General features: G+C 35.9%; 1 protein-coding gene and 1 pseudogene across 6 annotated transcripts in view; both read left to right on the forward strand.

The window, feature by feature from the left end:
• The window catches only part of COL4A5 (collagen type IV alpha 5 chain), a 247300-nt gene that overhangs the window by 36023 nt on the left and 187718 nt on the right, over nucleotides 1–23559 (forward strand). The gene's annotated exons all lie outside the window — the stretch shown is intronic.
• Nucleotides 6333–8027, forward strand: LOC123595345 (annotated as a pseudogene).

Consider the following 23559-nt stretch of genomic DNA (forward strand, 5'->3'; position numbering starts at 1 on the left):
GATTATCTCATTACAATCAAGCTGGAAAATACTAGGATGTTTTTAGAACCAAGATAATGCTGTTAACATTAGTTAACTATTTCATTTTACTTGGCAATGAACATATAATATTCCATGGATACCAAGGGCTGCCCTAACAAAGTACCACAAAATGGGTGGTTTAAGATAACAAAAAAATATTGCCTCACACAATTCTGAAAGCTAGAAGTCTGAAACCAAGTGTCAGAAGGGCCATTCTCATTCGGAGGGCTCTAGGAGAGGATCATTCCTTTCTTTTTCTTAGCTTTTGGTGGTTCCTTTCAGTCCTTGGCTTATACATACATCATTCCAATCTCTACCTTCATCATCACATGATGTTTTCCCTCTGTGTGTGTCTCTGTATCCAAATCTCCCCTGTTTTGTAAAGACGCCAAGTCATTGGATTAGGACCCACCCTAATCCAATTTGACTGCATTTTAACTTAATTACATCTGCAAAGACCCTATTTCCAAATAAGGTCACCTTCTGAGGGGCTGGGTGGGCATGAATTTTGGGAGGACTATTCAAACTAGTACACTATGCATAAGAAAATTTTTTATTTATGCTTTCAAATGATACCTTGAAAAATATTTTTATTTAAAAAAATTTCTTAACGTTTATTCATTGTGAGAGACAAAGACAGAGCATGAGTGGGGAAGGGGCAGAGAGAGGGAGACACAGAATCTGAAGTGGGCTCCAGGCTCCGAACTGTCAGCACAGAGCTCACGCAGGGCTCGAACCCAGGAGATCATGACCTGAGCTGAAGTCGGACGCTCAGCTGACTGAGCCACCCAGGCGCCCCGAAAAATATTTTTATTTTAATGTCCTTTGGTCTAAATGCCAAATATAAATAGTCCTATATGCAAATGTTCAGATATACTGTCTAAAATTAATATAGAATTTCTCAAAGTTTACAAAACAAGAAACATGTGGAAGGATATGATATTGTTATTTTTTTCTGATTTAAATTTATCAGAATAGTGTCAAGTGGGTGGCTTAGTTGGCTGAGTGTTGGACTCTTGATTTCGGCTCAGGTCATGATCCCAGGGTTGTGCGATGGAGCTCCGCATCTGGCTGGCTCCACACTGAATGTGGAGTTCACTTAAGATTCTCTCTGTCTCTCTCTCTCTTTCTCTCCCTTCCTCTGCCCATCTGCCCTCACTCACGCATGCCCCCACTCTCTCCCCCCCAAAAAAATTATCATGATTTCAGCTTAGGTCATGATCTTGCAGTTCTTGGTTAGTGAGTTCAAACCCTGGGTCAGGCTCTGTGCTGACAGTGCAGAGCCTGCTTGAGAGATTCTCTCTCTCCCTCTCTCTCTGCCCCTCCCCTGCTCTCTCTTTCTCTCAAAAATAAACTTAAAAAATAAAAATAAAAAATAAATTATCGGAATAAAGTAAATGATCATTACATTAGAAAGTGTTTGGAGGAGGAGGTTTGTGAGACAGTCATCAAACTTTTGCATTCCGGTACATGCGCCAGGTTGACTAGTACATAATCTCCTCACGCTCAAAAAACCTACAGTTCTGTTGAGAAGCAGATTACAATATAGCATGATGAGTGCAATAGTAGAATTGTACATAGGGCTGAGAACGAAATAATGATCTATATTGAGTTCTAAAACTGTGTGTGTGTGTGTGTGTGTGTGTGTAAGACAGAGGCAGAGAGTAAGGGATGGAGGGATGGTGAAAGTGAGAGAAAAAAGAGAGTTAACTAATAGTTTTCAAAGGAAAAATAAGTAAATCAAAGTTGTTTATTCCATATACACTAATTTGAAAGTAATGATGCTCACAATGTTGTTAACATAGTTCCACTTTATGTGCAAAATATTGATTTATTCCAAAATGTAGATTCCCTGACCAAGTATTTTCTTTTGGATCTCGAGGATCTGCTAAAGGTAAAGCTCTCCTGTAGCTAATTGGGAAAATTCAGTGGGGTTGTCCCTACAATATTTATAATACTTAGCAATACTTATAATACATATAATAACTTGAAAAATTACAATGCCATGAAACAAACATCAGCCTGTTTAACTGCTGACTCTGTGACTGAAATAAATTTTCCTTTGGTTCTTCCCCTGCACCAAGGTGTTTTTTAAACCGAAATTAGCTGTAATAATTTGCTCTGGAAGATGTGCTGTGCTGCTTTGGATTGTTTTTCTTTTTCTCCCCACCATCCCACAACTTACACTTATTTTTGATTAGGTGATACACTCAGGTGGCTCAAATTTTGATAGTTATTAGAATCTATACAATTAAAAGTCTTTCATTTTTTGTGCCCAGCCACATAGTTCTTCCTAAAGGCATCCTGTGTTAACTAACTTCTCTTGTTTTTGCTTTTAGAGCTATTTCATGCATATATAACCATGGGCACTTGCAAACATGCACATACTTACTTATGTTTCCTATTTTTATACATTTTCTGTACTTTGCTTAAGATCATTCCATGTTAGTACATAAAGAGCTCTGGCTACGTAGTATTATTCAATTGTATGGATGTGCCATAATTTATTTAACCAATCCTCTGCTGAGAAATATGTAGCTTGTTTCCTGACTTTTGCTATTACCTTTCTGCAACAAATAACCTTGTAATAGGTCATTTCAGATGTGTACTATCTGTAGGATAATTTTCTAGAAATGGAATTGCTGGGTTGGATGGTATGTGCCTTTGTCATTTTGATGGATATTGCCAAATTATCCTCCATAGAGGTTGTACCAATTTATACTTATACTAGTAATAGATAAAAGTGCTTGTTTCCCCAACCCTCACCAACACATTGTGCTATCAAACATTATATCTTTGCTAATATGATAGGTGAAAAATGATATCTCATTGTGGTTTTAATTTACATTTATGTTCTGAGTAAGGTTGAGCATCTTTTCATATATTTAAGACCCTGTGATATTTATAAAAATAATTCCCTTTTTATGATGGTTGGGATGCTACTGGACTGATGGCATAATATCTTTTCTCCTTAACTTATACCAATGAACATGTTTTTTTTTTTTTTTTTTTTTTTTTTTACACAAGAAAACAAGGGTAATTCCAAAGAGCACCTTAAACTCTAAGTCAGAACATTTTATGTGTTTTAAAAATTCACTAGCTTTTTACAGTTAACTCCTTATACAGCTAACGTATCATAGTAGATAAACAACTGAACCAATATCCCCTAGTAATTTTAAATGATTTAAATTACTTATAAGAAATTTAAACCAATATTGTGTTGGTTTTTAGTATATTTCATACTTAAAATGTTTCTATCTTAAGAAAAAAGAATTATTTTTTACTAAGAAACTTACCCGTGTATTAGAATTTACACAGAATTATTTAAAATTATATGTTCTCTGGGGCGCCTGGGTGGCGCAGTCGGTTAAGCGTCCGACTTCAGCCAGGTCACGATCTCACGGTCCGTGAGTTCGAGCCCCGCGTCAGGCTCTGGGGCTGATGGCTCAGAGCCTGGAGCCTGTTTCCGATTCTGTGTCTCCCTCTCTCTCTGCCCCTCCCCCGTTCATGCTCTGTCTCTGTCCCAAAAATAAATAAATGTTGAAAAAAAAAAATTTAAAATTATATGTTCTCATTTAAAATATGCATTTGCAATTTTCTTTCTCAATGACTAAGACACATTATAGGAAGGTTAGAAGTTCAGTGTATATTTAAATGTGCTGGCTGATTCATAAATGGCTCTGGACTCCTTTGCATCATACAACAAATTGTTCTCAGAGCTTTGTCTATGGCATTGTATATCACTTCTATTATGGCACTTATCAATGTCTGCCATGTATCATCATTAGTTATTTATGTGTCTGCCTTTCTCACTAGATTGTGAACTTCTAGAGGATATAATTTGCATTCCCCTTTAGCACTAGCATAGACTCCATACTCATAAAATGTTTGTTGAATTGAATTGAAGCACATTTACTTTGGGGTTCTGAGGTTGCATTTTTAAAAACACTTTTCCACCTAGTTTTTATTTCATTTTTGCATAATGTCTTATTCTAATGCTGCTCGACTTTGCTTTCTGCTGATATTATTGACTTCGTATTGAAAATAATTACTCAAAATTCTCCTCTAATAATAGCATTGAAGAGGTAGATTTTTTTTTAATTGTACATATATTTCCTTACTGTTCTTCATTTTCTTCCGTCAAAGTCCTACTTTACTTTTAACCAGAGGCAGTTCCAAACATTTACTGGGCAATAGTGGGTAGATTGGGTGCTGTGGTAAGGTATATTAATTGTTTCATGTCACTATGTTCCCAATTTATGTAGGCAATTTGAAATGTGCAATTAAAGTTCTGGTCATTGTTAATATTAAGTAATTTAGAAGGTTCTATAACAGAGTGAACAGCTTTTCAAATGACCTTTTTTTAATTTAAAATTTTATTGAAATAATTATGGATTCACATGCAGTTCTAAGAAATAATACAGAGAGTTCTTTTGTATACTTTACCTGTTCCCTCCAAATAGTGACACCTTGCAAAACTATTGTATAATATCACAACCAGTATATTAATGTTAACACAATCTATCAGTCTATTCAGATTTCACCATATTTACTTGTGTTCATTTGTGTGTGTGGGTTTTAGTTCTGTACAATTTTATCACATATGTAGATTTATGTATCCATGACCGAAGTTAAAATGCTGAACAGTTTCAACACCACAGGATATTTTATTGTGCTTTTATAACCATACACATCTCCCGTTTTTTCCCTTCCCCCCCATCATCCTAACTCATGGCAACCCATAATCTGTTCTTTATTTCTAAAATTTTGTCCTTCAAAAATGTTGCATAAATAGAATAATACAGTATGAAATTTTATGTAATTAGCATCTTTAATTAAATAATTTTTTGATGTTTATTTATTTTTGAGAGAAAGAGAGCATGAGCAGGAGAGGGGCACAGAGAGACAGAGACACAGAATTTGAAGCAGGCTCCAGGCTCTGAGCTATCAGCATAGAGCCAAACATGGAGCTCAAACTCACGAGCCATGGATCATGACCTGAGCTGAAGTCGGACACTCAACTGACTGAGCCACCCAGGTGCCCCTTATGTGATTAGCATTTTGATCAGTGTAATTCCCTGGAGATACATCTAAGTTTTTCTGATTATCAATAGTTTATTCCTTTTTATTACTGAGTAATATTCTATGTTATGTATGTACCACAGTTTACTAAACCAGTCACATATTGAGGGAAATCTGGGGTGATTCCACTTTTGGGCTATTACAAATAAAGCTGCTATGAATATTACTGCACAGGTTTTTGTGTAAACACAAATTTTCATTTCTTGGGCTAAATGACCAGGGGTAAAATTGCTGGGTCATATAGTAGTTGCATGTTTGCTTTTATAAGATACTGTCAAACTGTTTTACAGAGTAGCATTCTTACCCTAAATGAGTGATCCAGTTTTTTCCTCACCCTCACCAGTATATACCGTTGACACTATTTTTCATTTTAGCTATTCTTATAGGTTTGTCGTAATAGCGCAATGTGGTTTCAGTTTGTGGTTCTCTAATGGCTAATGATGTTGAACATCTTTTGGTGTGTTTGTTTGCCGTCTTTGTATCCTCTTCAGTGAAATGGCTCTTCATTGTCTTTTGCCCATTTTCTAATTGGACTGTTTGTTTTGTGTTTTTACTATTGAGTTTTTGAGTTCTTTATATATTCTAGATTTAGTTCTTTGTTGGATATGTGGTTTGTAAGTATTTTTTCCCAATCTGTAGCTTGTCTTTTCATCCTCTTAATAGGATCTTTTGCAGAGCAAAAGATTTAACATTTGATGAAGTCCAATGATTCAATAATTTCTTCTTACGAGTTGTGCTTTTGGTGTCATCTAACAACACTTCACCTATCCCTGGATACTAAATATTTTCTAATAGTTTTATACTTTCATTTTAATCATTTAAGTCTGTGATCCATGTTTAATTTCTTCAGCACTATTTGTTGAAAAAGTTTCTTCTTTTCTCCATTGAAGTGCTCTTATAGTTTTGAAAAAAAAATCACCTGGGTTTGTTTGTGTGTATCTATTCCTGGGCTCTTTACTCTGTTCCACTGATATGGGTGTCTCTTTTTTCATTAATAACATACTGTCTTGATTACTGTAACTATATGGTAAGCCTTAATATTAAGTAGACAGATTCTTCTTCCCACTTTATTCTTTTTTCTCAAGGTAGTTTTAGGTATTCTAGTGCCCATTTTATATAAATTTTATAATTAGTTTGTGTCAATAAGTCCTTGCTGGAATTTTAATTGGAATTAATCAAACCTACAGATCAATTTGGGAGAATTGACGTATTTTCTATGTAGAGTCTTCCAATGCATGAGCGTGGTATGGCACTCCATTATTTAGGTTTTTCTACCCAGAATAGTCTCTTTTGTGTTTTCCTTGTTTTGGTGTCAGATGAGACTACATACAGTAATCTGAATTTCAAAGTTTAGGCTTGCTGAGAATGATTAAATTCATTACTATTCATTCACTATTTATTTACTTATTCATTCATTCATTCATTCATTCATTCATAATGCAGATATATTTATCTTGCTCCATTGCAATTGATAGATACTATTTTATTTGCAGTATTAATATTGATTTTAAAAGTTATAACCCTATAAACAAATGAGAAATTGTACTAAGGAAAGGACATTAATGTTGTACACTAAGGAATTTTTGTAATGATATTTACTGTAAAGATTTCTGTCTTTGGTACTAAATAAATATGATAGGATGAGGGAGGGATTCCTGACTAAAGGAATAGGGTTTAGCAGAGGGAGGGTATAATCTTTGAAAATTTTCTTATTTGGCAATTTTAACCCCAGTATCAAGAGAAAGAGAGGGTATGAAGAGAGTCAACTTAGGAGGTAGGACTAAGTGATTACATATTTAGGAAAGAGTAGAAATAAAAGGGCTGTACTGGAGATATCCCATTAATGGAGTAATGCAAACATTTAGGTAAGTTTTTAACTCTTCCTTGAAATAGGAATATCAATTTTTCTTGAGTTTTCTTGAGTCATTTATTCATTCAACAAGTATTTATGGAGCCCCTACAGTTTTCCCTGTATTTTGCTGGGGTCTGGCAACATATAGCTGTTAAAAGAAAGGATCCCAAGACCCAGCAGTTGGTCGTTCCCTTGCTCCCTTTGTGTGGTGCCTGCTTCCAGTGGCCCTGAAGGTTTGTGGGCCAGGGGTGGCCCCAAAGATTAGGAAGTGAAGGGGGAACAGGTGTTCAGGTCTAACTGCTTGGCGGCACACTTGCAGTGAGCCTTGGAATGAGGAGGAAACTGCAAGGATAGACCTAGGAGCAATGGCATTCAAAGAGAAACAAGCGGTGAAAAATCTCAACATAGAAAATGCCCAGCAGGAAAATGAAAGAGAACAGGGCCCTGTGCAGAATGGAGAGGAATCACTCAATTCGAGAGGGAGTGAAAGCCAGAAGCCTGGAGGAAATGTTAGCCTGGGGCCAATGAGATGACTTGTCCCTAATTTTCGGTGGAACATACCTAACAGGCATATTGATCACAATCAAGAGGGAGATGGTGTAGAAAAGTTCATACAGCAGATGATGGAAATCAAGAGAAAGACTAAGGAGCAGCAAATGAGGCATCATAAGTGCTTCCAAACTCCTGAACCTGATAGTCATGACTTTTGCCTTATACCTTGAATCCTAAGGTTTTCACGGAGGTTAATAATGTGGCCTCTGCTCTACAAGCTTGTAGTTTTGTGATTTCATTTTTCTGTAAACCTTTTGATGTTTCTACTTACCAATTTATAATTAAATATTGTTTTGTCTCAGTATGAAACTTTCTGTCCAGTAGGGCAATTTCACTTAATTTTAGGAAAAACTATCCTTTTCACAACATTAAATTAATAAAGCGGTTTAAAAGCAAAAAAAAAAAAAAGTATCCCTGAGTTCATGGAATTTAAAATGTGATATGACAAGTAATATAGCAATAACAGCATCTATATAGATTTATTTCAGCAAGTAAATGGCATGATAAATTTATTATTTGAATAGGCCTATTTATGGTATTAGTAGTAAGTACAAAAAGGAATATCAACCTTGTATATCAGTTTTTAAGTTACAAGGATATTTCTGGTTTTACTATTTTTTAAGGTTTTGGATTTCTACATGTATTGACTTGATTGTCAAATGAATTAATTATGACTTATATAGGTGTTTTCTGACCATCAATACACAGCATTTTAAGTATATTTAGTGAATTGGTAATATATGTCAAAAGGAAAGGCATATACAACCTTTGATATGAGAAATCGACATTAATAAATGGCTGATAATGTTAAAAATATGAGTTGCATTGTATTTTCCTCTTTATTCAAAAAAGATCAGGGAGTCTATAGAAACCTGTGTAACGTTCATATTTAAATAGATATCCTGGAAAGCAAAACAAGTATGCTTCCTGACATGTTACAGTTGAAACCCACTTTATCTTTTTAAAAATTTTTAAAATGTTTATTTATTTTTGATAGACAGGTGGGGAGGGGGAGACACAGAATCTGAAGCAGGCTCCAGGTTCTGAGCTGTTGGTTGGCACAGAGCCCTATGCAGGGCTTGAAGTAGTGAACTGTGAGATCATGACCTGAGTTGAAGTCAGACGATCAACCAACTGAGCTACCCAGGTGTTCCGAAGCCCACTTTAAAATATGTTTTTAGGGCACCTGGGTGGCTCAGTTGGTTAGGCTTCTGACTTCAGCTCAGATCATGATCTCATGGTTCATGGGTTCAAACCCCACATTGTCTCTCTGCTGAGAGCTCGGAGCCTGGAGCCTGCTTCAGATTCTGCCCCTTCTCTGTTCGCACTCTTTCTCTTTCTCAAAAATAAACAATTTTTAAAAATTTAAAAAAGCAAAATATGTTTTAAATTGAATGACATGTTAATAGGAATATTGGGAATGAGTATATATTTCAAACTGCTGATTCCTTTGTATATTTCATTTGTTAGAGCACAACCACTTATTTTTACTTTTAAAAATTCCTTTTGAATATTATGAATTGTCGAACTTCCTCTTCCTTTTAAAACCGTTTTTTTAATGTTTATTTTTGAAGGAAAGAGAAACAGCATGAACGGGGGAGGGGCAGAGAGAGAGGGAGACACAGAATCCGAAGTGGGCTCCAGGCTCTCAGCTGTTAGCACAGAGCTTGATACGGGGCTTGAACTCACCATGAGATCATGACCTAAGCTGAAGTCAGAGGCTTAACCGACTGAACCACCCAGGCGCCCCTGAACTTCCTATTCTTAATGAATTCCTTTTTATGTATTTATTTTTGAGATATTAGTGATTTTCACTATTTGCTTTCTCCGCTATTCTCAGTAAACACATTTCTGGAAAATTTTCCATAAATTACTAAGGAAGATTAAAGGGATATCTAGTTTTGTAAGGAATGATATTCGCAGGGTTTTCTGTGAAAATCTGAATTTTCATGAAATAGAATTTCATAAAACACGGTATCTCATGTAGCTGCCTTTTATAAAAAGCCATAACAAAATATTTATAATTTCAGTCAAATTAATCAATGCAATATGATTTGTTTGAATTTTGATTGGAGAAACAGTCTTTTATTTTGGGAACTGGTAGGTATAATCTGGGTTGTGAGAACTAGATATCCAGTCTAGCCCAAGATATGGGTGGAGTGGTTATTGTAGAATGGAACTGTAGAGCATTCCAAAAGTGAGGCAGCGAAGAGAAGATAAATTGTTTTTGAGCTTCAAGATTCCATATTGTCTATATGTATTTATTTTGTTCTTTTTTTCTCTACCTCATAGTTTTTATTCACTCTTATTACAGGCTTGCACATGGCCAACATAGCCTTTGAGGCCATTCTGTATCATGACCTCTTGGCTTTGTTCCCATTGCTACCTACATTAGTCTCTTGTTTCCTAGTTCAAAATCATGGGAGGAAATCTGCTCAATCTGTTTGGTTTGGTTTTTTTTTTTTTTCATGCTGGCCACCTCCTAGTCTACTGGCCAGTCAATGGATTGATTATTTTTGAGTTACATTGCTCCTTCCTGGTCTATAATTACCCATAGTCATGCATGGGAATTCTGGGTCATATAGTATAAAACATGACTGTCTGTGGCTGACTTTGTGTAGGAACAGTGGGCAGGACCATCTCACTTAGCAAGGACTTTAGTTGTCACTATGATTAATAATAGTAAAAGGTAATTTATGAAAATATGCTACCTTCAAGTAGGCTTATTTAGGCCTAAAAGCTAGTTTTTAGAAAGAATACCACGCTGTGTTATAGTTATCTGGGGTTTCATGTTGATTCAGAGTTGTCTTAGTTCTTGGTTTTAGAAAGTTTGGGGTGCCTGGGTGGCTCAGTCTGTTAGGTGTCTGACTTCGGCTCAGGTCATGATCTCACAGTTTGTGGGTTTGAGCCTTGTGTCGGGCTCTGTGCTGATAGCTCAGAGCCTGAAGCCTGCTAAGATTCTGTGTCTCCCTCTCTCTCTGCCCTTTGCCTGCTCACACTCTGTCTCTCTCTTTCTCAAAAATAAATAAACATTAAAAAAATTAAAAAAGAAGAAAGTTGCTGATACCCTAAAGTTTGCATTGCACATATTACTCTTGGGAAAATGGACAAATTTTAGATCTTCATTTTACAATATTTATATGTATTGCATTAATATAATAAAGTGTAAATCGTTTGGATACTGTCTACCGGTAGTTCATTATCCAGTTTGAACCTCATTGACTTTACAGAGATAACTAATTGGTTTGGTTTATCTATTCAGGACTGTGTCAGCCTTTCTGTAGACTGAGCCAAGAATACAAATGCAACTGTGCATACCATACATGTAAAACTTAAAAACATTTTAAACCAAGCTTACAAACTATTAAGTAGAATAATGTATTCTCATGTTTTGACATATGCCTTTATAATGAACTGGAAGGTTAAGTTCAAGTTTAGAATTCTCAGACTCCTCACAGGTTAACACTAGAATATGATTGCACTGGGAAATCTGACTTCTAATCCTTGGCTGGCCTTCTCTTTAGATACCTGACTTTGTCTTGCATGAGGGGCCTTACTCTAATGTAGGTTTCACTCCAGCCTAGCTATATAAGCTCTGTCCATGGTCCCGACTTGCTTTTACACCCCCTTGGAGCCAACAGTAGGCATATAGATAGCAAGATCCCCCCTCCGGAACAGCACTTCAAAATGGGTTCCAAGAGAGAATTAAGCCATAATACCCCAAGGCATTCATTAGATAAAAATAATAAAATTGCACCATATTTGGGAGAATGGGTAAAATGGTTACATGAATAATTTTCTTTAGGGCTTAAGAAAAGCTAGTGAGCTGAGAAAGGCTGGTGGAGAGAAGACCTGAAGAAGAGGTCCGTGTGGGCTCATGCTCATGAAAGTGGCTTAGGGATATTTGGCTAACATACAGTGTATACAGTGTGCTCTTGGTGGGGGATATTTGGGCGGGAAATTTGGGGATCTTTGGTACTTAAATTATGCTCTAGAAGGGGGAGGCACAGGCTTCTGATGGTTCTTTCCCTTCGGCCCCATAGATTCCTCTCCTAGAACTAGGAGCAGCTTAAGAATGGCTAGAGTGAGGTCTGCTAAATTATGGGGCCCCTCTTGCCCATAGCAAAGTGTGGCACTTCATCCATTAATTGTTTTTCACTTTTTAACTATTAGATGCTATGCTAATTTTTTGTGTTTTTTAAAAAATAGAATTTATTGTCAAATTGGCTTCCATACAGCACCCAATGCTCATCCCAACAAGTGCCCTCCTCAATGCCCGTCACCCATTTTCACTCTCCCCTACCCCCATCAACCCTCAGTTTCTTCTCCGTATTTAAGAGCCTCTTATGGTTTGCCTCCCTCCCTTTCTGTTAGTAACTTTTCTTTTCACCTTCCCTTCCTCCATGGTCTTCTGTTAAGTTTCTCAAGGTCCACATATGAGTGAAAACATATGATATCTGTCTTTGACTGACTGACTTAGTTCACTTAACATAATACCCTCCAGTTCCATCCATGTTGCTGCAAATGGCATGATTTCATTCTTTCTCATTGCCAAGTAGTATTCCATTGTATATATAAACCACATCTTCTTTATCCATTCATCAGTTGATGGACATTTAGGCTCTTTCCATAATTTGGCTATTTTGAATGTGCTGCTATAAACATTGGGGTACATGTGCCCCTATGCATCAGCACTCCTGTATCCCTTGGATAAATTCCTAGCAGTGCTATTGCTGGGTCATAGGGTAGTTCTATTTTTAGTTTTTTGAGGAACCTATGTGTCAGCGCTCCTGTATTCCTTGGGTAAATTCCTAGCAGTGCTATTGCTGGGTCATGGGGTAGTTCTATTTTTAGTTTTTTGAGGAACTTCCACACTATTTTCCAGAGTGGCTGCACCAGTTTGCATTTCCACCAACAGTGCAAGAGGGTTCCTGTTTCTCCACATCCTCGCCAGTGTCTATAGTTTCCTGATTTGTTCATTTTAGCCACTTTGACCAGTGTGAGGTGGTTTCTCAGTGTGGCTTTGATTTGTATTTCCCTGGGGGAGAACTGAGAACTTTCCCCCTGAGATCAGGAACATGACAGGGATGTCCACTCTCACCACTATTGTTTAACATAGTGTTGGAAGTCCTAGCATCAGCAATCAGACAACAAAATGAAATAAAATGCATCAAAATTGACAAAGAAGAAGTCAGACTTGCACTTTCTGCGGATGACATGATACTCTACATGGAAAACCCGAAAGACTCCACCAAAAGCCTGCTAGAACTGATACATGAATTCAGTGAAGTCGCAGGGTAATTTTTTGGCTTGAAAGAATGTTTAGATGTAATCAGACTTGATTCTGATGCCATTGAACATGGCAGAGTAGGGAACCCCCAGAATTTATCTTTCTACACAAATAGCAAATTAGCAAATATTCTCAGAATCAACTTTATTGGCAATCTGGAAACTAACAAAAAAAATATAGCAACTAGGCAAATGCTTAATAAAGGAAGAAGCAGTTGAATTCCAGTAAGAGAGCTTGGTGGTGTTTTAACTTACCTAGTCTCCATTCCCTGCTCTCTAGTTTGGCAGAAGCTTTGAAGACAACAGTCCACATTCCTTGTACAAGTTTCTAGAATTGGAGGGAGTAAAGGTGGCCTCATTCTTAAGGAACTGTGGTTGTTTATTTTGACCAGTTTGGTGGCTCCCTGAAGGACTAGCTCAAAAGACTTGCCCTTATTTTGCCTAACTCAGAACTCTCCCAAGGCTGAGGCAGCTACTTGGGAGGCACCTGTGGAAAACACTTAAAGGCAAATATATTAACCACCACCTCCCATGGCAAGGAATAACAAACAAGATCAACTGAAAATAATATTTGGGTGTACAAATATCTCTTTGAGACCCTGCTTTTAATTCTTTTGTGTACTCAGAAGTGAAATTGCCGGATTATATGGCAATTCTATTTTTAATTTTTTCAGGAACTGCCATACCGTTTTCCGTAGCAGCTATACCATTTTGCATTTCCACTAACAGTGTTCAAGGACTCCAATTTCTCCACATTCCTACCAACCCAAATTATTTTTTTTTATAAAAGTCATCCTAATTTTTGGAGGTGCTATCTCATTGTGGTTTTTGATTTGCATTTGCCTAATGATGTTGAGAATCTTTTCATGTACTTGGCCACTTCTATATCCTCTTTGGAGAAATACCTATTCAAATCTTTTGTCTTTTTTTAACCATGTTGTTGTTTTTGAGTTGTAAATTTCTTTATATATTCTGGATATTAATCTCTTTTCAGATATGAATTGAACATATTTTTCCCATACCATAGGTTGCCTTTTCACTTTGTTGATTGTGTCCTTTAATGCACAGAAACTTTTGCATTTGATATAGTCCAGTTTATTTTTTTTTTTTACTTTTGTTGCCTGTGCTTTTGGTGTCATTTCCAAAAAATCATTGCTAAATCCAATATGATTCATGAAGATTTTCTTATGTTTTTTTTTTCCTAAGAATTTTAGGGTTTTAACTCCTTATGTGTAGGTTTCAGCCCATTTTGAGGTTGTTTTTATTTTTTATTTTATTTTTTAAATGTTTATTTATTTTATTTTTTTTAGAGAGAAAGAGAGAGAGAGCCATGAAGGGGCAGAGAGAGAGGGAGAGGGAAATCTCAAGCAGGCTCCACACTGTCAGCACAGAGCCCAATGCGGGGCTCCAGCTCACAAACTGTGAGATCGTGACCTGAGCCAAAACCAAAAGTCAGATGTTTAACTAACTGTGAGCCAGCCAGGCACCCCTATTTTTATTTTTTTATTATTTTATTTTATTTTATTTTATTTTATTTTATTTTATTTTGTTTATGTTTAGTTTTGAGAGAGAGAGATACAGAGTGTGAGCAGGGGAGGGGCAGAGAGAGAGGGAGACACAGAATCTGAAGCAGGCTCCAGTCTCTGAGCTGTCAGCACAGAGCCTGATTTGGGGCTTGAACTCAGGAACCATGAGATCATGACCCTAGCTAAAGTCGGATGCTTAACCAACTGAGCCACCCAGGTGCCTTCCCTGTTTTTATTTTTCAAATGTAACATTTATCATTAAAGATGAAAAGAAAGGATGGAAATGGTAGAGTGAGAGAGATTTAACTTGCTGTATATAGCTAATTGGAGAAGTAAAATGGACAAGTAAAATATTTAACACAACTGTAGGGATTCCTGCTTATTAGTAAAATTTTCTTCTATAGAGATTGAAAGCTATTCCAAAAATGTCTGGCCATTTCTATTGCATTATAACCTATAATTTAAATTTTGATTATTGTTCTTTTATTATGATATGTAGAAGCTAACCCATCTCTTGTGAGCATATGGGTTGATGAGTTTTGCACAGGTATGGAAAATCATTGAGTCTTTTATAGGATTTGTAATTCTTTGACTCTAGATAAGATAGTATATACTCCTAAATAGTACCTGGTTCTGCTATATTTCTCTTTCTTCCAAGCCCAGCTCTTAAATCCTTACTGTCTCACTTGCACCTTCTGATGGGCATTTTTATTATGTTAAGTATGGGTGATTATCATTTTCATCTTTATAGAGAAAGCATTGTAAAATGGATTTTAAATGGGTTATTTTGTAGCTATTGAGTTATTGAGTAGCTATTGAGACTTTGCAAAGAGATGGAGAATTTTTTAAAAGATATGTTTTTTTTTTTTTTTTTTTATGTTTAATTTATTTTTGAAGGCCAGAGAGACAGAGCATGAGCGGGGGAGGGGCAGAGAGAGAGAGGGAGACAGAATCTGAAACAGGCTCCAGGTTCCGAGCTGTCAGCACAGAATCTGATGCGGGGCCTGAGCTCACAGACTGCAAGATCATGACCTGAGCCGAAGTTGCACACTTAACCGACTGAACTACCCAGGTGCCCCTAAAAAGATAGCAATGGTAGATGGGGCTCAGTAAGTGAGTCTTGAATTGTCCATTTATTTTAGGGATCTTATTCGTTAAAAAATAGAGAACACTAGGGGAAAAGACTCTCGATTTTATTAACTAAATGCACTTAATGCATATAAAGCAATTTGAGCAGAATGAATTCAGAGGGAAAATGAAAGAGGAAAGTAACAATTTCACTTCATAAGTTGCTAACTCAAGTAGTGAGCATTTAAGAAGTGTACTGGGACAGCCTGTAGACAAGTTAAAGTTTTTTCTTAATTAAGACTTCTTTGAAGAGTTGAATTTAGTGACTGGGCTGTTTTTATGTAGTGTTTTTTTATATTGGTTTTTATTTACATACTTCATGTTGGTGAGTCACATCATCGGTAAAAATCATATGGCAACAGATATGCTGTTGTTTAACTCCAGTTCTGATTTTTTTTAAAAAAGAAATGTATGTACAGTGCAGTTTCTCTGTTATCCAGGGATTACGGGTCTATATAGCCATCAAATAAAGTACCATATATCACTAGAGTAAGCTCCCCAATTGCATGGGGGGATTAACCAGCATTTATAAGGTATGTCTTGTATCTCCAACATAAAAGAACTGATGTAAAGAATGGTATCATATAAATGTTCTTTGAAATTTTAACCAATTTTCAGTTTTAATTGTCTTGTAAATTAGCGTTTTGCCAGCAATAGGGTAAAGATGTAACTGAAGTACCTTAAAATACAGTGTTGAGTTGTGACTATGCTTTGTTTACGTTGTGGTTTATTTTGATAATTGCCTGATGCTGAGAAAATAATTTTAAAAATCTCAATAAGAAAACAGATCACAACTATTTAAGGCTACATTACTTCTTTTTTGTTTTTATAAACTAATTTTGGGGGCACCTTGGTTAAACATCCGATTCTTGATTTCAGCTCAGGTCATGACCCCAGGGTCCTGGGATCCAGCCCCCCATTGGGCTCCATGCTGAGAGTGGAGCCTACTTAAGATTCTCATTCTCTCTCTGTCTCTCTCTCCCTCACCCTTTCTCCGTTCCGCCCCTCTCCCCCAGTCATGCTCTCTCTCTCTAAAAAAATTATAATAAAAAATTATAAACTAATTTTTAAGCACAAGTCTGCATTTAAGGCTGTTTTTGACTAAAACAATTTTAATACTGAGCTCTGTGTGTAGTTTTGCAGAATTTCTCTGCAAATCCAAGCAGATGTAGCATTATGGAGACTACATAAAAGAAGCTGCTTCAAGGTATAACAGGACCCATCATTGAATTGCTTGAAATGATTATTCTAGAAAAATGATTCACTCTAACACATGCATTTTCTCGTGGGTCAGCATTTTATATAAGGGATTCTTATGGCAAATGGGTGATAGGAAGGGCAAAAAAGGAGGAAAGACCCATAAGTAAAGATATAATCAGCTGCAGTTAGTACAAGGGGCAAGAGGTAAGAGAACATCTAGTTCTTCTATTTTGACATGCTAAATCTTTTATAGACAATAACATATTTCTAGTTTCAATACGTTTATGCTATTTTCTTAATTTGTATTTCAGCATTCAATAAGCATGTACTTCCAGAAGGACTTTGGTCTGTCATTATAAATTAAACATGTTTTTTTTGCAGATGTGTTGTTCAGTGCATCTATAGGATAGATAATGTAGAGAGAGATTTATGTGGAAATAATTGTTTTTATACATACTCATCCAAGTCACCCACATGTTCTCAAAATGACTTATATGTATTAAGATATATGAGTGGCAGATTATATGCTGCAGAAATAACACTGATTTTGTAACAATTAACATAAAATTAAGCTTTTCCATTCTCTCATTTTATCAATTCCCATGATTGAAGTACTTAGATGATGAGTACTTAGACATTGAATACTTATTTAGATGTACAGTTGATGTGTTCAGACTCTGGGTTAGAGCAGGATGCTTAAAAACTCAGTTGTGAATATTTAAAAAGAAGGACAAAGGTGGAGGAATCACACTATCTGATATTAAGGCCTGCTACCTAGATACAGTTAGTCAACATAGCTGTGGTAAAGGTAGAGGGGTGGACACATGGATTAATGAAGCAGAATAGAGAATCAGGAAATAGACCTACATAAATATTTCCAGCTAATTCATGACAAAGAAATAAAAGCAGTTCAATTGAGGAAGGGTAGCTTTTTCAATAAATGATGCTGAAGCAGTTGGACATCCATAGACATAAAGATGAACCTTGACCTAAACTTCACATTTTTAAAACAATTAACTCAAATGGATCATGGACGTAAATGTAGAAATAAAAGTTTAAAACTTTTAGAAAAAAAATAAGAAAATTCTCAGTACTTAGTGCTAAGTGAAGAGTTCTTACACTTGATGCCAAAATCCCAATTCATGTGAAGAAATAGTAATACATTGGACTTCATCCAATTTAAAAACATTTGTTCTGTGAAAGTCTTTGTTGAAAGAGTGAAAACACAAGCTATAGACTGGGAATAACTATTTGTAAAACACATATGCAACAAAGGATTAGTATCTAAAATATATAAAGAGCTCAAAGCTCATCATTAGAAGAATCTTGTTAGAAAAGGGGTAAAAGATATGAATATACATTTCATATAAAAGGATACACAGATGACACTTTAGCACATGAAATTATGTTTAACATCATGAGCCATTAGGGAAATGGAAATTAAAATCACAATGAGATACTACATACCTATAAGAATGTTTAAAATGAAAAATAGTGACAGCACCAAATGCTGATAAGCATGTAGAGAAACTGAATTATTCATATATTTCCTTTGTAGTGATATTTCATCATGGTTTTAGATCTCCTTTTCTTATGGTTCATGACATTGAACATCTTTTCATATGCTTATATATATACCTTATTTTGTTGTTTTGTGAAGTATCTGTTTAAGTCCTTTGTCCATTTTTAAATTGGGATGTTTATTTACTAACTTTTCAGATTTCTTTATATGCTTGGGATACAAGTCTGTTGTTTACTATGTGATTTACAATGTTTTATCCCAGTCTATAGTTTTTCTTTTCATTCACTTAACAGTGTTTTTGAAAACTTAAAGTTAAACATTTTAAATTTTGATGAAGTCCAATTAATCATTTTTTTTCTTCTATTGAATGTGCCTTCTTGGTCATGTCTCTAAGAATTTGTGTGTGTGTGTTGGACAAATTTTATTGTCTAAGAATTTTTTGCCTAAGGAAGATTTTCTCCTGTATTTTCTTACAAAAGCTTTATAGTTTTAAAGTTTAAATTTAGATGTATCTTCCATTTTGTGTTAAATTTGTATAAATTTGGAATTCCATTTAAGAACCATGTTTCTGTGGTTTTCCAGTTTGAATACCATTTGTTTATGACCATTCTTTCTCCATTGAATTGTATTTGTACCTTCATTAAAAATCACTTGACCGTATTTGCATGATTTTATTCCCTGATTGTTCTTTTACACTGATCTATGTGTACATCCCTTCATCAGTACAACTCTGTGTTGATTATGTAGTTTTGTCATCAAGTCTTGAAATCCTTTAATGGGTTTCTTCTTCTTACTTTGTTTTTCTTTATTTCTTTTTTTAAAACTTTTTTCACCTTTATTTATTTGGAGAGAGACAGAGTGGGGGAGGGACAGAGAGAGAGAATCCCAAGCAGGCTTCACACTGTCAGTGCAGAGCCCAATGCAGGGCTCAAACTTACCCAACTGCGAGATCACGACCTGAGCCAAAATCAAGAGTCAGACTTAACCGACTGAGCCACCCAGGCACCCCTCTACCTTACTTTGGTTTTCTAGATAAATTTTTATACTAGCCTTTCTATGTCTACAAAAATTCCTGCTATGATTGTGATTGGAATTATACCAAATGTATATATCATTTTGGGTAGAATTGATATCTTTACTATATTGTACATTTCAACCAACAAACACAATATGCATCTTCATTTATATTGTCCATCAACTGATGAATGGATAAAGAAATTGTGGTTTATATACACAATGGAGTACTACGTAGCAATGAGAAAGAATTAAATATGGCCCTTTGTAGCAATGTGGATGGACTGGAGAGTGTGATGCTAAGTGAAATAAGCCATACAGAGAAAGACAGATACCATATGGTTTCACTTTTATGTGGATCCTGAGAAACTTAACAGAAACCCATGGGGGAGGGGAAGGAAAAAAAAAAAGAGGTTAGAGTGGGAGAGAGCCAAAGCATAAGAGACTCTTAAAAACTGAGAACAAACTGAGGGTTGATGGGGGGTGGGAGGGAAAGGAGGGTAGGTGATGGGCATTGAAGAGGGGATCTTTTGGGGTGAGCACTGGGTGTTGTATGGAAACCAATTTGACAATAAATTTTGTATTTTAAAAATATATATATTGTCTTTAATTTCTCTTATGAGCATTTAATTTTTTTCCAAGATGAATGATATTTTAATGTATTTAAAAAAATAAATATTAGGGGCACCTGGGTGGCTCAGTCAGTTAAGTATCTGAATCTTGATTTTGGCTCAGGTCATGATCCCAGGGTCGTGGGTTCGAGCCCCACATCAGGCTCTGTACTGAGCGTGGAGCCTGCTCGAACTTCTCTGTCTCTCCCTTTGCCCCTCTCCTTCGCTAGTGCTGTCTCTCTCTCTCTCTCTATTTATGTTTTTTTTTTCAATTTAATTTTTTTATTTAAATCCAAGTTAGTTAACATATAGTGTAATAATGATTTCAGGGGTAGAATTTAGTGATCTATCACTATATACAACACCCAGTGGTCATCCCAAGTGCCCTCCTTAATGCCCATCACCCATTTAGCCCATCCCCTGCCCTTATGAACATTTTATTTTAAAAATGCTAAAAAATTATATAAAACTGCTTATATTTTGTTAGGATTATACTAAAATATTTTATTTGTTGGCATTGGTAATGATGTTTCCATTTTAGTTTCAGTTTTCAATTGCACATTGCTAGCATATAGGAATACAATTGATTTAAATTGATTTTTGCATGATATTCTTATGTGCTACAACTTGATAAATTCACTTATTATCATTTTAGGAGGTATTTTTAAGAGTCATGGGATTTTTACATAGAAAATCATGTAATCTGTGAATTGAGACATTTTTATTACTTCTTTTCCAATATATATGGTTTATGTTTCTCTTTCTTGTCTCACTACCCTGGCCAGGACTTTCAGCCTAATTTTGGGTGAGAGAGATGCTTCTTTCCAAAACCATCCAGTCTTTCACCACTACACATGTATTTTTTTTAACGTTTATTTATTTTTGAGACAGAGAGAGACAGAGCATGAACGGGGGAGGGTCAGAGAGAGGGAGACACAAAATCCGAAACAGGCTCCAGGCTCCAAGCTGTCAGCAGAGAGCCCGACGCGGGACTCGAACTCACGGACCGCGAGATCATGACCTGAGCCGAAGTCGGCCACTTAACCGACTGAGCCACCCAGGCGCCCCAACATATGTATTTTTTATAGGTGCTTTTAATTAGGTTGAAGAATTTCCCTTATATTTTTAGCTCAATGTTTTTATTATGAATGAGTGTTGAATTTTGTTATATGCTTTTACTGCATGATGTTTTTATTCTTCTGACTGTTAATTTGTAGGACTACATTGATTTTCAAATATTGACCTAGCCATGGATTCCTGAGACATACCCCATTTAGTTCTGATATATTATTCTTTATGTATATTGCTGATTTCAGTATGTGAATATTTTATTAAGGATTTTTGCATTTATGTTCATGAGGGATATGTTTATGTTGTTTTCCTTTTTTGGAATGTCTTAGTGTGACAAAATTAATATTTCGGGGTGCCTGGCTGGCTCAGCCAGTTAAGTGTCTGACTCTTGATTTTGGCTCAGGTCATGATCTTACAGTGTGAGATTGAGCCCCGTGTCAGGATCTGTGGTGACAGTGTAGAGCCTGCTTGAGACTCTCTCTCTCTGCCTTTCTCTCTCTGTATCAGAGTAAATAAACATTAAAAATTAAAAAAATTAATATTGCTATTGCAACTTTATTTTTTTGATATAGTCACATTTTAATTTTAATTTTTTTATTTTTAAGAGAGAGAGTGTGCATGCACAAGTGGGGGAGAGGGGCAGAAGGAGATAGAGAATCCCAATGAGGCTTCATGCTCAGCACAGAGCCCAGTACAGGGCTCGATCCCAAGACCCTGGGATCATGACCTGAGCTGAAATCAGGAGTCCAACACTCAACCAACTGAGCCACCCAGACACCCCCAGTTATTCTTTTTTTAAAATAAAAAACTTTATTGAGATGTAATTCACTTATTTAAAACAATGCAAATCAATGTTTTTTAGTGTATTCACATATTGTTGTACAGTTATGTCTGCAGTCTAATTTTGGAACATTTTCATTGCCTCATAAAGAAACCCCGTATCAGTTAGCAGTAAATCCTGTATCAGTTAGCGGTAACTCTCTATTCTCCCCTCATCCTCCACATGTAGGCAACCATTAAGCTACTTCTATGTCAATACATTTGCCCATTCTGGATATTTCATATAAATGGAATCATACAATATGTGGTCTTTTGTGGCTGGATTTGTTCAGTTAGCAGAATGTTTACAAGGTTCAGCCATGTTGTAACATAAATCAGTATTTCATTCCTTTTCATCACTGAATCATATTCCATTAGAAGGCTACACCTCATTTTGCTTATCAGTTCATCAGTTGATGGACATTTTGGTTATTTTCTCATTTTGGCTATTATAGATAATGCTGACATGACCATTTGTATGAAACTTTTTATGTAGATGTATGTTTTCATTTATTTTTGACATATACCTAGAAGTAGAATTTGAGTGATATGGTAACTCTATGTTTAACTATTTAGAGGACTATCATTCTGTTTACTAGTATATGTGCTGCCGAAACGGGCACTCATTCTGTTTTCTAAAGTGACTACATCATTTTACATTCCCACCCATGTCCGGTGGGGTTCCTGGAGAAGGCTGTCACAGAGTGTGAGCTCCTCTAATTTGCTACCTCCCAGAGTTTTCATACTCCGGCTAGTCTATGCTTGGCTTTTAGCATTTAGTTAAAATTTCTAATTTAATCCTCCTATCAGCTTATATGGCATTCACTATTGTCTTCCCCAGGTTAGCAAATGCTTTAAAATTGTTTCTTTCGGGGCGCCTGGGTGGCGCAGTCGGTTAAGCGTCCGACTTCAGCCAGGTCACGATCTCGCGGTCCGTGAGTTCGAGCCCCGCGTCGGGCTCTGGGCTGATGGCTCAGAGCCTGGAGCCTGTTTCTGATTCTGTGTCTCCCTCTCTCTCTCTGCCCCTCCCCCGTTCATGCTCTGTCTCTCTCTGTCCCAAAAATAAATAAACGTTGAAAAAAAAAATTGTTTCTTTCTAGAGGTTTGGGCACGTTGTTTGTCCTGTGGTCTCTGTTCTTGGTGATAGTTCCAAGAAAAGCTGTTACTCTACAAGTTGCTTAGCTTTTCTCTTCTTGCAAGTTTAGGAGTAATGTCTTTCTAGTTTTCTAGATCTCCAAGCTAAAAATGCCATTTAATGTTGAATTTTAGCTGTTCTTTATATATTGTGGATACCAGTCCTTTATTATGTATATGTTTTGCAAAAGTTTTCTTTTACTCTGTTGCTTGCCTACTCATTTTCTTAATGGTGTTTTTTTATTAACAGAAGTTTTCAGTTTTGATGAAATCTAACTTATTATTTGTTCTTTTATTGTTTGTACTTTCTGTATCTTGTCTAACAAATATTTTCCTATGCTGAAGTCAGAAAGATATTTATAATATTTTTCTAGAAGCTTTAACGTAACATATATTTAAGGGCATTATTGACCTTGAACTTTTCTGGTACCATTTTTGGAAATCATTTTATTTTATTTGTGTGTGTATCTAATTTTGGATTCTCTATTTTGTTCCATTGATCTATCCTCTTACTAACACCACACTGTCTTGGTTACTCTAGCATTATAGTGAGTGAGTCTAAAAATTAGGTAAGGTAAGTTTTACGTTTTTCTTCCTCTTTTCAATATTATTTTGGATCATTTATGTCCTTTGCATTTCCATATAAGTTTTAGAATTAGTTTGTCTATTTCTACAACAATGACTCATAGGATTTTGAGGGGGGTTAAGTTGAATCTATGGATTAATTTTGGGAAAATT

Source organism: Leopardus geoffroyi, chromosome X (genome assembly GCF_018350155.1).
Source record: "Leopardus geoffroyi isolate Oge1 chromosome X, O.geoffroyi_Oge1_pat1.0, whole genome shotgun sequence".
Lineage (NCBI taxonomy): Eukaryota > Metazoa > Chordata > Mammalia > Carnivora > Felidae > Leopardus > Leopardus geoffroyi.